This window comes from Solanum dulcamara, chromosome 4 (assembly GCF_947179165.1).
Source record: "Solanum dulcamara chromosome 4, daSolDulc1.2, whole genome shotgun sequence".
Classification (NCBI taxonomy): domain Eukaryota; kingdom Viridiplantae; phylum Streptophyta; class Magnoliopsida; order Solanales; family Solanaceae; genus Solanum; species Solanum dulcamara.
Window position 1 is genome coordinate 71,121,393 of NC_077240.1, and position 14,870 is coordinate 71,136,262.

The 14,870-nt window shown below is 34.8% G+C and overlaps 1 pseudogene; it reads left to right on the top strand.

Annotated features, from left to right (window-relative positions):
- The first annotated feature begins 4,281 nt into the window (after nt 1-4,281).
- Nucleotides 4,282-11,256, top strand: LOC129884350 (uncharacterized; annotated as a pseudogene).
- Nucleotides 11,257-14,870: the final 3,614 nt, after the last annotated feature.

Here is a 14,870-nt window from a genome sequence, read left to right on the forward strand (position 1 = left end):
TTAATTATTAGTATATTTTATTTTCTGTTATTACTATTATTATTATTATTTTCGCTGTCAATATTATTAATAGAAGTAGTAGTATGTTTATTTTTCTGTTAGTATTACTATTATTATTATTAATATTATTATTATTAATATTATTATTTTCGTTATTCATATTAATATTATTATTTTCATTATTAATATTATTAAGAGAAGCAGTAGTATGTTTATTTTTCTGTTAGTATTACTATTATTATTATTAATATTATTATTGTTATTGTTATTATTATTTTCGTTATTATTATTATTAGTAGTAGTAGTAGTAGTATATATTTTTATTATTACCGTTTTTATTATTATTATTAGTAGTAGTAGTATTTTATTTACTGTTAGCATTATTATTATTATTATTATTAGTTTATTACTATCATTAATATTTTCGTAATTATTATTATCATTATTATTAGTACGTTTTGTTTACTGCTATTATTAATAATGTTACTATTATTATTATTGTGTTATTATTAGTATTGTTATTTTCGTTATTAATGTTATTAGTAGTTATAATTATATTTTTTATTTTTTTTACTGTTAGTATTATTATTATTATTATTATTATCATCATTATTATTAGTATATTTTATTATCATTATTATTAGTAGTAGTAGTAGTAGTAGCATATATATTTTTATTTTACTGTTTTATTATTAATATTATTATTATATTTTATTTCTATTATTATTGTTATTATTATATTTTATTATTATTATTATTATTATCATTGTTATTTTTATGGCTATTATTATTATTATTGTTATTATTTTTATGGTATTATTGTTATAATCATTATTATTATTATTATTATTTTTATTATTATTATTATTATTATTATTATTATTATCGTTATTATTATTATCATCATTATCGTATTTATTATTGTTGTTGTTGTTATTTACTATCATTATTTTTATTATTATTTATCATATTATTATTATTATTATTGTTATTATTATCATTGTTGTATTCATTATTATTGTTGTTGTTATTTACTGTTATTATTATTATTATTATTATTATTTATGATATTATATTTATTATTTATCATATTATTATTATTTATCTTATTATTATTATTATATATATTATTGTTTTACTACCGTTATTATTATTATTATACTTTATTATTATTATTATTATTATCATTACATGTTAAATTTGCTTTTATAATGTGAATATGTTCTCACTAATGCAATAGCTAACATTATATAGATATTTAGATTTGTGAACTTTTAATTAAAATGGGTCGTCATAATAAAAGAAACCTATATTTTTTTTAAGGCTAAATTATTAGTAAAAAAGAAATACCGCATTTAAATACGCACTTATTTCATGCAATAAGCAATATTTGCCTAATAATTTCAAGTTCAAAAAAAAATAATCTTTTTCCATGTAATTACTAAGCTTCATTTTCAAAACTTTTGAACAACTTTTTTATAGTTTTAATCTAAACCTAAGTTTGGCCGGTAATCATTTTTGACGAATCTTGAAGGATGCCTAACCCCTTCCCTTTAGGATAACTAGAACCCTTATCTAGAATCTCATAAGCTAAGTAGACCACTAATCGAAAATCATTTTTTAGCATTAAATAAGTTAATTATTTAGGTATCCTAATTTACCTTAAAAATAATTAGGTGGCGACTCCTTAAAATTAAATAATTTAGGAATCATCAGTATATGGTGTACACCGTTTGACCTCGAGTTAAAATGGGGTATAACAGCTTGGCGACTCCGCTGGGGACATACAGGTTCTAAACCATAACAGACTTAGGTTAATAATTTGAATTTCTTTATATTTTAGTTTTTCTTTTTTTTAATTGTTTGATGATTTATGTTATGATTATTTATTTGCTATTGCTTTATATTAATGTATGTTTGCAATTATTTTGTTGCTTTATATATTTGAATATTTGTTACTGCTTTATATAAACTGTCATTCCGTTCATACTTTCTCCAATTCTGGAAAATTGACACTATCACACGTACACGTGAGGTGTGTTTTGCGCACCCACAAAGTTTTTTCAAAAATCCCAAATTTAGGAGAGTTGGCGTATGCGCGGGGTGTCCGGATCTTTCTCCGTGTGGCCGCGTAGCCTTCTCACTCGAGTTGTCCACTCGGGAACCTTTTGTCTAGTAAGCCAAATCTTAGAAAAAAACATAAGTTAGAGCTGTGCTTTCCTTCGAACTAAGTCATGCATGCATACGCCTTAGGTGGATTGACCCAAGGTGTCAATTCCACATTTAAGAAACCACCCATACGTCGACGGGTTTCATGACCCAACGACCAATAAGCATATTTTATGGAACGTGATAATGATAGACTGATCCAAGCCAATTTTGACATAATGAGTTTGGAAAATGTGTCCTCATTTTATTAATTTGTATTGTAGGATGGATTCAACTCCCCAAATACCCAAAATTAGGATGGTCGAGGGTGTCCCGTACAAATTGAAGAAATTGTGGGGAAATTTTAGCCCTATCGAGAAATCAGCAATTACGAAAAAATTGGGCTTCCTCCCTATGCTATTCAAGGTCTCCCCGGATAATCATGTGGTTAGCGCATAACTTCCATTTTGGGATCCAGATCGTGTTGTGTTCGCATTCAAAGACTTTGAGTTAACACCCACATTGGAGGAAATCTACTATTTCACTAGTTTGAAGTATCGAGGAAGAAGTCAAATTATCCCACACGGTCAATCAGGGAAGAAATTTCTTCGATACTTAGGATTGAAAAACACTAGGAAACTAGGGTGTTTCAAACACAATTGGGTTTCCTTGGATTACTTATATGGGCGGTATGGATGTTCGGACAGTTACAAGTTATTCAGAAAAGAATTCTCTTGCACCTCTACCCATTGGCAAGCTAACCGTCCTATTGCATTTGTTGTGGCTTTACTGGAACCTTGGTATTTCCACAAGAATATGGGAAGATTAGCACTTGTATATGTTATGTGGCTAAAGCACTTTTCAAAGGAGTCGATGGAAAGGAAATCACTTTGGTTCCTATGATTTTGGCTGAAATACTTCGAGCCCTTGGAAAGTGTAAGAGAGGAGAAACAAGTTTCTTTGAAGGTTGCAATCTTCTTTTGCAAATGTGGGCGATGGAACATTTTTACCAATGTGATGACATGGTAGACATATGTTTTAGTAATACAAGTCATATTAACAGTTTTTATGATAGGATGAAAAAGTTTGTGTCTCCAGTTGGTACTAATGATTGGTACGAATTCTTGATTTCTCGCACTAGTGACCAAATTCAATGGAAATACCCACTACTCTCATGTCCTATTGCATTCATAAGGTGTAGAGGATTTTACTACATCGAGCTCATTGGATTGGAAGGTCTCTAACCATATGCCCCAATATGCGTGCTTCAACAGTTCGGTCAAGCACAAATGATTCCTCTACAAGCAAATATGAAATCTTCTGAAATTTCCTTCGAATCAGACTTTAAAGTCCCTAGAGTTGATAAGATTCTTCATGAATGGGATAATATCATCACGCTAGAGATAGGAGATGGACCAGCAAGAAGAACTCCAGAATATCAGGCATGGCTTCGAGAAGATCGCAATAGCATAAGCCCGGAAGGTAAACAAGGCTTTGAGGATATTAGGACGATGATTTGGATACGACACTATCATCTTGGAACCAAAATAGTTACACCAGAAATGTGGGCTCAAATGGTGAATATAATACAGATTCTGGATAATGCGAGAGCAGGATCTAACAGTGTTGGAGCATCATCTTTATCTACTTCACCATTTTGATTAAGAGCAAGAATTAGGCTAAGTCTTTGTTTCCATTTTTTGTCATCTTTCCATGTATTTTGTTGATTATTGTACCCTTTATTGTTGTTTAATGAAAATTGGATTTTTTTTGTCTTCCAAACTCAAATTATCTCAAGTTAATGGCTTGGATCAACCTATCATAAATCTAGTTATTTGGCATTTAGGTCCACCTTTGGCATAAAAGAGGTCCCATGCATATTAGGTCGCGTTTGTACTATTAATTTCTCTTCTTACTATGTAATTTATTTGCTATGTGGTACATGTTCCCTTATTTGCCAACATTATTTGCCTAATTGATTATTCGATTTATACTAATATATTTCTTTTCTTTTTGTTTTACAGAGGTTTCTTTTTCCTTTCTAATTTATTTCCCCAAAGGTTGATTCGTGTTGACTGCGAACTGGCGGATCATCCATACTTCACTAGATCAAAAGGCCGATCACCCGCCGATATGACTGGTTCAAGTGCATCCGATCAAGATGGTTTAGGACTTGTCACTATCCCAAGAGATGAACCTGAGGCTTCAGAAGGAAGGGATCCTATTTCTTATAATGAACATATTGCTAACCTGATGCAACAAATGGCCAATATGCAAAGAGAGATCGATCGACTTCGAAACCTTACCAATTTGTCCATTAGCCTAAATACACCACTTCCCGAACATGGGGCAGATGCAACTATTCCACCTGTTGACTCTCCCTCGCCTCAAGACTTCCTTCCAAATCCTTCCCCTTTCAAAACCAATATGACTGCTCCTAAACAACCCGTCAACCAACCACAAGTCAATTTCGCAAACATCAACTCACAACAAACCAATCCACTACCTTTCACTACCCCTTATGTTTCCCAAACTCCAGTCCTCCAAACTACACTTACCCAAGCTCCACTCACTGAAACTAACCCACTTACCCAAAAAAAACCACTCACCCAAACCAACCCGCTCATCCAAAAATATCAAACGATCCAACATATACCTGTGACACATACTACAACTCCTAACATGCAATATGTGCCACAAGTATACGTAACAGAAGCTCAACCTTTCGTTACTCCAATATCAACCATGCCAAAAGTCGATCCATATGAGGAGATGGAGAGAAAGGCCAGATCAAAAACAAATGAAAGTGTAGCTAGGGAGATTCGTAATTTGAAAGAAGCGTTCAAAAGTATCCAACTTCACAAGGAGTGCGAAGGGTTTGAGTATGAGGATTTATGTGTTCATCCTGATGTCGAGTTGCCTGCAGGATATAAGGTACCAAAATTTGATGTGTTTGATGGGAAGGGAAACCCACGAGCTCATTTAAGATCGTATTGTGACAAGCTAGTTGGAGTGGGGAAAGATGAGGCTATTAGAATGAAATTATTCATAAGGAGTTTGACAGGAGAAGCACTGGATTGGTATACAAGTCAAGATCCGAAGAAATGGCATAGTTGGAGTATCATGGCACAAGATTTCATGGATAGGTTCAAGTTCAACACTGAGGCCATACCAGATAGATTCTATTTGATGAAATTAGAAAAAAAGTCGACGGAATCTTTTAGAGAATATGCCATGAGATGGAGAGCAGATGCTGCAAAAGTTCAACCTCCGATGACAGAAAGTGAGATGACCTCCTTTTTTATACAATCTCAAAAAGATGCAACGTATTATGAAAAGATGATAAGCATGGTAGGACAAAAGTTCTTTGAAGTGGTAAGGATGGGAGAATTCATTGAAGAAGGTATTAAAACTGGGAGAATCACTAATTTGGCAGCCTTGCAAGCAACAAGTAAAGCAATTCAGTCAGATTCAATTGGAGGAGCCTTTAAGAAGAAGAAGGACGGAGTGTCCGCTGTCATGACCATCCAGGAACGTAAGCCAAACCAAATGTTAACATACCAAAACCCTTTACCCCAACTTTCATACCATAGTCAGTATACCCAAGTCCCTCAACCATATTACCAACCTTCTGTCGCCCCTTATCCAGTTTACACTACTCAGCCAGTATATTATCCATCTAGAGCGCCCACTTATCCAAATCCCTCACAATGCTGACCTACATACCCACCTCAATCCCATTATCAAACACAAATTCGCCCATCAAATCCACCAAGGCCCCGCCCAAACTTTGAAAGAAGACCACCCAAAACCTATACACCTTTAGCCGAACCTTTATCCTAACTATATAAAAGGTTGAGAACCGCAGGGATACTCTAACCAATCCAAGCACGAATTCCCAACCCCCTTCCTGGATGGTATGATAACACTAAGCATTGCGTCTATCACTCTGGAGCTGCTGGACATGACACCGAGAACTGTCTTACTCTTAAGGACAAGATTGAGGCATTAATCAAAGAAGGAGTTATTCAACTCAGAGGTGCTGCCCCCAATGTAAATAACAATCCTCTTCCAAATCATGAGAATGTGAACATGATCACCATTGATGAAGAATGCAATTTGGAAGGGACTATTTTGCCAATTAAAGAAGAGAAGAATGTTATGGCATCTGCCTTTATTGCTCCCATTATCACAATCCAGGCGCGAGCGCTATTTGAAGTGGAAGTTTTGGTTCCTAAACCTAAGATTACGGTTTTGGTTGCTCAATCAACTCATTTTGATACTAAAGCAGTTCCCTGGAGTTACTCAACTGACACAAAGGACAAAGGGAAAGGAAAGGTAGTTGTAGAAGCTGCTGCTTCCAGAATGACAAGATCGGGGCGATGTTATGCCCCTGAAGGTGTTGCACGAATCGTACCGAATAAGGAAGTTAACCAAAAGAAAGTTGTGACAGAAGCTGAAATAGAGGATTTTTGGAGGAAAATGCCAACAAAAGAATATTCTGTTGTTGAACAGTTAAAGAAGACTCCCGCCCAAATTTCCTTGATGTCATTATTGATGAGTTCTGAAACTCACAGGAGCGCTTTGGTGAAAGTTCTAAGTGAAGCTTATGTTCCGGCCAATATCACAAGTGAGAATCTTTTAGCCATGGTTGGGCAGGTTTTGGAAGCAAACAAAGTCTGTTTTCACGAAGAGGAATTACCATCTGAAGGTTTGGGACATAACAAAGCATTGAACATCACTGTCAGGTGTAGGGACAAGTTTGTTTCTAGAGTTCTGATTGACAATGGTTCAGCTGTTAACATATGTCCTTTCAAGACCCTTCGAGCTTTAGGAATTAATATCGGGAAAATTCGTGAAAGCCATGTGAGGGTTAGAGGTTTTGATGGAACACAAAGGGGAGTCATTGGCGAAATTGATTTGCCACTGCAAATTGGACCCGAGGAGTTCATGGTAGAATTCCAAGTATTGGACATACCTGCTAGTTACAATTTATTGCTTGGGAGGCCTTGGATCCATATGGCTGGTGCGGTCCTTTCTACCCTGCACCAAAATTTGAAATTTGTTTGGAATCACCACGAGATTATTGTTCATGGAGAAGGTAGTAATTCCATGTATCCTGGCAATTCAATCCCTATTGTTGAAAGTATGGAAGAACTGGATGGGTCTGTGTTCCATACTAAAGAGATTATGTGTGTCCATCAAACCGAAAGGGTAAAGTTGCCACGTGTGCTTATGATGGTGGCTTGGGAAATGTTGAAGAATGGTTTCATGCCTGGTCGAGGTCTTGGAGTGAACTTAGGGGGAATAGTGGAACCAATTCAATTGACGGGCTAGAAATACACCTTTGGTTTAGGATACAAGCCTACTCCTGAAGAAGTCTCATTGGCCGATCTCAAAAGGAAAAGTGACATTTCATTGCCCCATCCCATTCCGCACTTGAATCAGTCATTTTCCAAGGCATATATTATAAAGGAATCAGAGGAAGACGTTGAAGACACCCTCGTGGAAGGATTCAAAAACTTATTTATGGAAGAAGTGGAATGCAACATGATCTTGGAGGATTGTACCGAGATTCCGACCATACGGGATGTGGAGCCTGGAGATGCTTTGAACAATTGGACTTATAACCCATCCCCGTTTTCTCGAAAATCTTGCGAGCAAATTAATGAATCTGCCAATACCGAGAATGTGACATGTAATGAAATGAGCAAACAAATCTCAAATACCAAGCAATCGTTTGCGGAATATGAAGAAGAGGTGCAACCTGAAGAGTTGACTGAAGATTTTGAACATTTTGAGAATAAAATAAAGCCAAATTTGGATGAAACTGAGACGGTAAATTTGGGAGACTTAGAACTAATGAAAGAAACAATAATTAGCATCCATTTGACTCTGTCTCAAAGAAAGGAACTTATTGATCTTTTGGGACAATATATGGATGTATTTGCATGGTCTTATGATGATATGCCGGGTCTAAGCACAAACATTGTTTCGCATAAGTTGCCGACTGATCCATCTTGTCCCCCAGTCAAGCAAAAGCCAAGGAAGATCAAGCCTGATCTGAGTTTAAAAGTTAAGGAAGAAGTTTCTAAGCAAATCGATGCCAACGTCATCCGAGTCACAAAGTATCCTACATGGTTAGCTAATATAGTGCCAGTGCCAAAGAAAGATGGAAAAATCAGAGTATGTGTAGACTATCGAGACCTCAACAAGGCCAGTCTGAAAGATGATTTTCCACTTCCAAACATTCACATACTTATATATAATTGTGCAAAGCATGAGTTGCAGTCATTTGTTGATTGCTTTGCAGGCTACCATCAGATTCTAATGGATGAAGAAGACGCTGATAAAACGGCATTCATCACACCTTGGGGAGTGTATTGTTATCGAGTAATGCCTTTCGGACTCAAGAATGCAGGAGCAACATACATGAGAGCTATGACTACCATTTTTCATGACATGATCCATAAGGAGATTGAAGTCTATGTAGATGATGTCATTATCAAGTCACAAAAGAGCTCCAATCACCTCACAGATTTGAAGAAGTTCTTTGATAGGTTGAGGCGGTATAATCTAAAATTAAATCCTGCAAAGTGTGCATTTGGTGTCCCTGCTGGAAAGTTGTTGGGTTTCATTGTGAGTAGGAAGGGCATAGAATTGGATCCTTCAAAAATAAAGGTTATTCAAGACTTGCCCCCTCCAAAGAGTCGAAAGGATGTAATGAGTTTTCTTGGTCGACTAAATTACATTAGTCGATTCATTGTACAGTCGACTATAATTTGTGAACCAATCTTCAAGTTATTGAGGAAAGATGCTGTCATTAAATGGACTGAAGATTGTCAATAAGCTTTTGATAGAATCAAGGAGTACTTGTCTAGTACGCCCGTCTTGGTGCCTCCAAAACCGGGGAGACCATTGCTACTATATATGTCAGTATCGGACAATACATTTGGATGTGTGTTAGGACAACATGATGAAACTGGGAGGAAAGAACATGCTATATACTACTTGAGCAAGAAATTCACGCCTTATGAAGCCCTATATACTTTATTGGAACGCACTTGTTGTGCCTTGACTTGGGTTGCACAAAAGTTAAGACATTACTTATGCGCGTATACCACTTTTCTCATCTCAAGGATGGATCCACTCAAATACATATTTCAGAAGCCTATGCCAACAGGGAAACTGGCAAAATGGCAAATTTTACTAAGTGAATTCGATATTATTTATGTCACTCAGAAGGCCATCAAAGGACAAGCGCTTGCTGATCATCTTGCTGAAAACCCTGTGGATGAAGAGTACGAGCCTCTTAAAACTTATTTCCCTGATGAAGAGGTGTTATTTATTGGAGAGGATATTTTAGAAGAATATCATGGGTGGAGGATGTTCTTTGATGGTGCTGCAAATTCTAAAGGAGTCGGTGCTGGGGCAGTGCTTGTCTCAGAATCAGGTCAACATTATCCAGTCTCAGCGAAATTCAAGTTTCTATGCACTAACAATATGGCGGAGTATGAAGCTTGTATTCTTGGACTCAGAATGGCTGTTGATATGAATATACAAGAATTGTTGGTTATAGGTGACTCAGACTTATTGATTCACCAGGTACAAGGCGAATGGAGCACCAAGAATGTGAAGATACTCTCCTATTTGCAATGTGTGAAGGAAATATGCAAGAAATTTATCAAGATAGAGTTCAGGCATATTCCTAGAGCTCAAAATGAATTCGCAGATGCCTTGGCAACCATGTCTTCTATGATTCAACATCCAGACAAGAATTACATAAATCCAATCAAAATCAATGTGCAGGATCAACCAGCCTATTGTTTCCATGTGGATGAAGAAATGGATGGAGAACCATGGTACTATGATATTGTGAGGTATCTCAAAGAAGGAGATTATCCAGAAGGCATAAGCAATATTCAAAAGAGAACACTGCGGAGGCTTGCAAATCACTTTTTCTTAAGTGGAGAAATCATTTATAGGAGGACTCCAGATTTAGGTTTATTAAGGTGTGTTGAGTCCCAAGAGGCGAGCAAGTTGATTGAAGAAATACATGGGGGTACTTGCGGGCCACACATGAATGGTTTTACTTTGGCAAAGAAGATTGTGTGGGCCGGATATTTCTGGATGACTATGGAAACAGACTGCATTCGCTTTGTGAGGAAATGTCATCAATGTCAGATTCATGGTGATTTGATCCGAGTTCCATCGAATGAACTCAATGTGACGAGTTCTCCTTGGCCGTTCGTAGCCTGGGGCATGGATGTCATCGGTCCTATTGAGCCAGCCGCATCAAATGGACACAGGTTCATTTTGGTAGCTATCGATTACTTCACAAAATGGGTAGAAGCATCCTCACATAAGTCTCTGACAAAAAAGGTGGTGACAGATTTCGTTCGCAATAACATAGTTTGTAGATTTGGCATCCCCCATTCGATTATAACAGATAATGGAGCTAACCTTAATAGCGGTTTGATGCATGAGATATGTGATAAGTTCAAAATCATTCACCGTAATTCTACTCCTTATCGACCACAGATGAATGGAGCAGTTGAGGCTGCCAACAAGAATATCAAAAGAATATTGCGAAAGATGATTGATAATTATAAGCATTGGCATGAAAATTTACCATTTGCCCTCCTTGGCTATCGCACCACGATTAGGACTTCGACTGGGGCAACACCTTATCTTTTGGTTTATGGAACAGAAGCAGTATTACCAATGGAAGTTGAGATACCATCTCTGAGGATAATCCAAGAAGCTGAGTTGAGTGATGCCAAATGGATACAAAGCCGATATGAACAATTGATGCTCATTGATGAAAAGAGAATGAATGCAGTTTGTCACGGACAACTTTATCAACATAGGATGGCCAAATCTTTCAATAAAAAGGTAAGACTGAGACAGTTTAGGCCTGGACAATTGGTGTTAAAACGGATATTCCCGCACCAAGAAGAAGCTAAGGGGAAGTTTGCGCCTAATTGGCATGGGCCTTATGTGGTTCACAGAGTGTTGACTGGAGGAGCGGTGATTCTAGCAGAAATGGACGGAAAGATATGGTCGAAAGCCATCAATTCAGATGCGATTAAAAAATACTATGTCTAGGAGCCTTTATATTGTTTTCATGTAATATTTCATGTAATATTGAAGAACTATGTTCCGACCTGATTCCCTTGGCGGGATACGTAGGAAACCCATATCGGGTCTGGTCACTTAGAAGAAATTATAAAGAAGATCCCATTGTTATGTACTATGAACTACGCCTGGCCTGATTCCCTTGGTGGGATACGTAGGCGGCCTGTATCGGCTTCGGTCACATTATGAGAAAATTTTCATTTCCCTCCTTCTTATTATTATTTCGTATATGATAATTACGTATAGTCTAGTTCATGTTGGATACCTAGGCAACCAGTAAAGGACTCATCCCTTTTGTTTCAATTCTCAAGGAATGTATTCACGAATTACGTATGGTTCGATCTTTTCGTTATCATGATGAAATATCATTGTCTCTCTTTACCAAAACTGGGACAGTTTTGCGGGCAACATTAGAAGAAGACGTCAAGAAAATTGAAGAGTATGTGGGAAATAGAATAACCAGGTTGAAGAAAGACTCCAGAAAAGGACGTTTGCTTCGTTTCACGACATGTCGCAATCTAAAATTTTGCATAAATTCTTTACTATTATATATATATATATAAAAAATTTATCTTATTACTTTTAATATGAACCTTTACACCAAATATTTTCCTGTTATTTATTAGCCAAGATTTAGAATAGACGGGGATTGCAAGTCCAAACTAAGTTGAAGAAAGAAGGAGTATGAAGAGCCAAGGCTTCAAAGTCAATGCGAATCAACCTCCCCCCAAAAATTCATAATTTTTCTTTGAATGCAGGCTTGCCAGAATTATCGGGCAATAAAGAGGTCAACATATTTACAGCCTCGAAAGGATCATAGAATGGTTTGAATTACTTATAAATTTATGTTTTAAATCAAGCTTCTCAAAAATTCCAAATATCTTGATTTCACAAATATTTTCAGTTGTACTACCTATGATATTAAATGCCCCGCATAAATATTCTCAAATACACTCCACGAATACTTTCAAATAATTTTAAGTGCAATACGCTATACAAATGCTTTCAGATATCTTCGAACACATCGCACAGATGTCTTGAAATCTTTTCAAATGCACTGCACAAATATTTTTAATTATTAACAAATGCACTGCACAAATGCTTTCAATTATTATCAAATGCACTGCACAAATGCTTTCAATTATTATCAAATGCACTGCACAAATACTTTCAACTATTATCAAATGCACTGCACAAATGCTTTCAGATATTATCAAATGCACTGCACAAATGCTTTCAATTATTATCAAAAGCACTGCACAAATGCTTTCAAATATTATCAAATGCACTGCACAAATGCTTTCAAATATTATCAAATGCACTGCACAAATGCTTTCAATTATTATCAAAAGCACTGCACAAATGCTTTCAAATATTATCAAATGCACTACACAAATACTTTATTATACATTCAAATGCACTGCACAAATACTTTCTTATATAATCAAATGCACTGCACAAATACTTTCTTATATATTCAAGTGAACTGCACTAATGCTTTCTTATATATTCAAATACACCGCACAAATACTTCTTATATATTCAAATGCACCGCACTAATGCTTTCTTATATATTCAAACGCACTGCACAAATGCTCTCAAATATTATCAAATGCACTGCACCAATACTTTTCGATATATTCAAATGCTTTATTGCGCTCCACGTGGCTCTCAATTGTTTTTTTACTGCTTTGCACAAATGCTTTAAATACAATTGCATAAAACGCTTGCAAAAGTTGCAATATTTGCAAAGACGTCATTTTCATTAATCATTGACTTGAGAAGTTGCAATCTTCATAAATTATTTGGGTTAAGGCCTCATTTCATTAATCATTACTGAAAGGCATCATTCTCATGAATCATCGGTTAACCCTATTTTTATAAGCTTTATTTAATCATTACGGTTTGCAAGGCCGCATTATATACACTCGCACCCTAGAGGTGTCATTCCCATAAGCTTATTGCACATTGCTTTATATTTAATATTTACTAATTGTCTTATCAAGTTTAAGTTTTGCAGAAATCGCAGCATAACGTGGAATTGTTTCTAAGCAGTGAACGGGGATGTTTGTTGGAAAGTCAAACTCACCGACAATGGTCATGAATCTACTCTCGAACGCTACTCAACCTACTTCCATAATTCAGGTTTTAAAATCCAGTCTCGCCATTATTTGTTATTGGGACGATTTCTTTGGGATTAGGCTTTACTTCGTTCTTCCCAATATTCTCGCCCCTTATCGAGTCCAGGTTTTTAATTCCACTTTTATCTCTTTATATTGTCAATACGCTCCCTTTTGCTTCACTTCATTTTTTTAAAAAATAACTCTTCACTTGTTCAATCTTATTCTTCTCTGTGGCCACCTCTGTCAATACTTTCTCATTCACTAATACTGACACGATTTTATAAATGATGGCATTTACGATTCGCTCCACCCTATTCTGGCATAACTTCAAAGCTGCACTTGGCTTGAATCACGAAGGATTCGAGACTTGTTGGTAACTCAAAAGCAAAATTCATCCACAATTTTTCACAATTTTTTTTATCTTCGTATTTTTATAAACTTCACTTCGACATTGATGGTCGGGACAAAATTGGCTATTATGTCAACTTCTTTGCCCAAAAACTCTTACATCGTCTTCGATCAAAGAAGGACAGTTGTTGACACCCAATATTTACCCTCTACAACGTAATTTTTTACAAAAAAATAATAACACCATAATAATAAAATATATATATATATATATAACAATAAATAATAATAATAATAATAATAATAATAATAAAAAGAAATATACATATATGGTATCATCGTTTTAAATTAATTTCTTTCTGAATATAATATATTTTATTATTTATTCAAAACATTTGCCTCAAAAGATTTTTATTTTTTTAAAATAAATAGTTTGTTAATTAGTGTGATTTAATTGATAGACTCATATTTCAAGTTAATTTATTTAAACTGGAGTTAATTACTTACTTTGTCAAAATGAGAGGTTTGTTAATTAATTAATGCATACTCTTCTTATTTTAATTCTAGACTTCTTCAATTTTAATTAAATTAAAATAATTGGCTTTTATAAAACCATGCATATTTTCAAGTGTGTTTTAAATAATTTTTCATCTTCATAACATATGCATTTTTTGGTTATATAGTTCTCTCTTAGTAATATTTAAATTTGACTTATCAAAAAAAAATATATTATTTACCATAATTAATTATTTCGTAAATTAATAATTAGTTACAATGAGGTTAATCATTTTACTTTTGTTAAAATTAAGAAGATCGTAAATTAATTCGTCTAATTTGATAACCAATTCACTAATTAATTTTACGTTTTCATTTCTTCCCCTAAATAACACATAATTAATTTTATATTAATAAACTTTTAATTCTTCCATTAATACTACAACATGCAAATAATATATATAAACCTTCCCCCAATTTTCACATCATATTCTATCTATACACTACGCATAAACTAATTTACACATTACTATACTAAAATCATTAAATAGTTTCTTAAATTTCTACACTTTATAAATTTACTTTTATTTTTTCAATAAAAAATATACCCCACACATG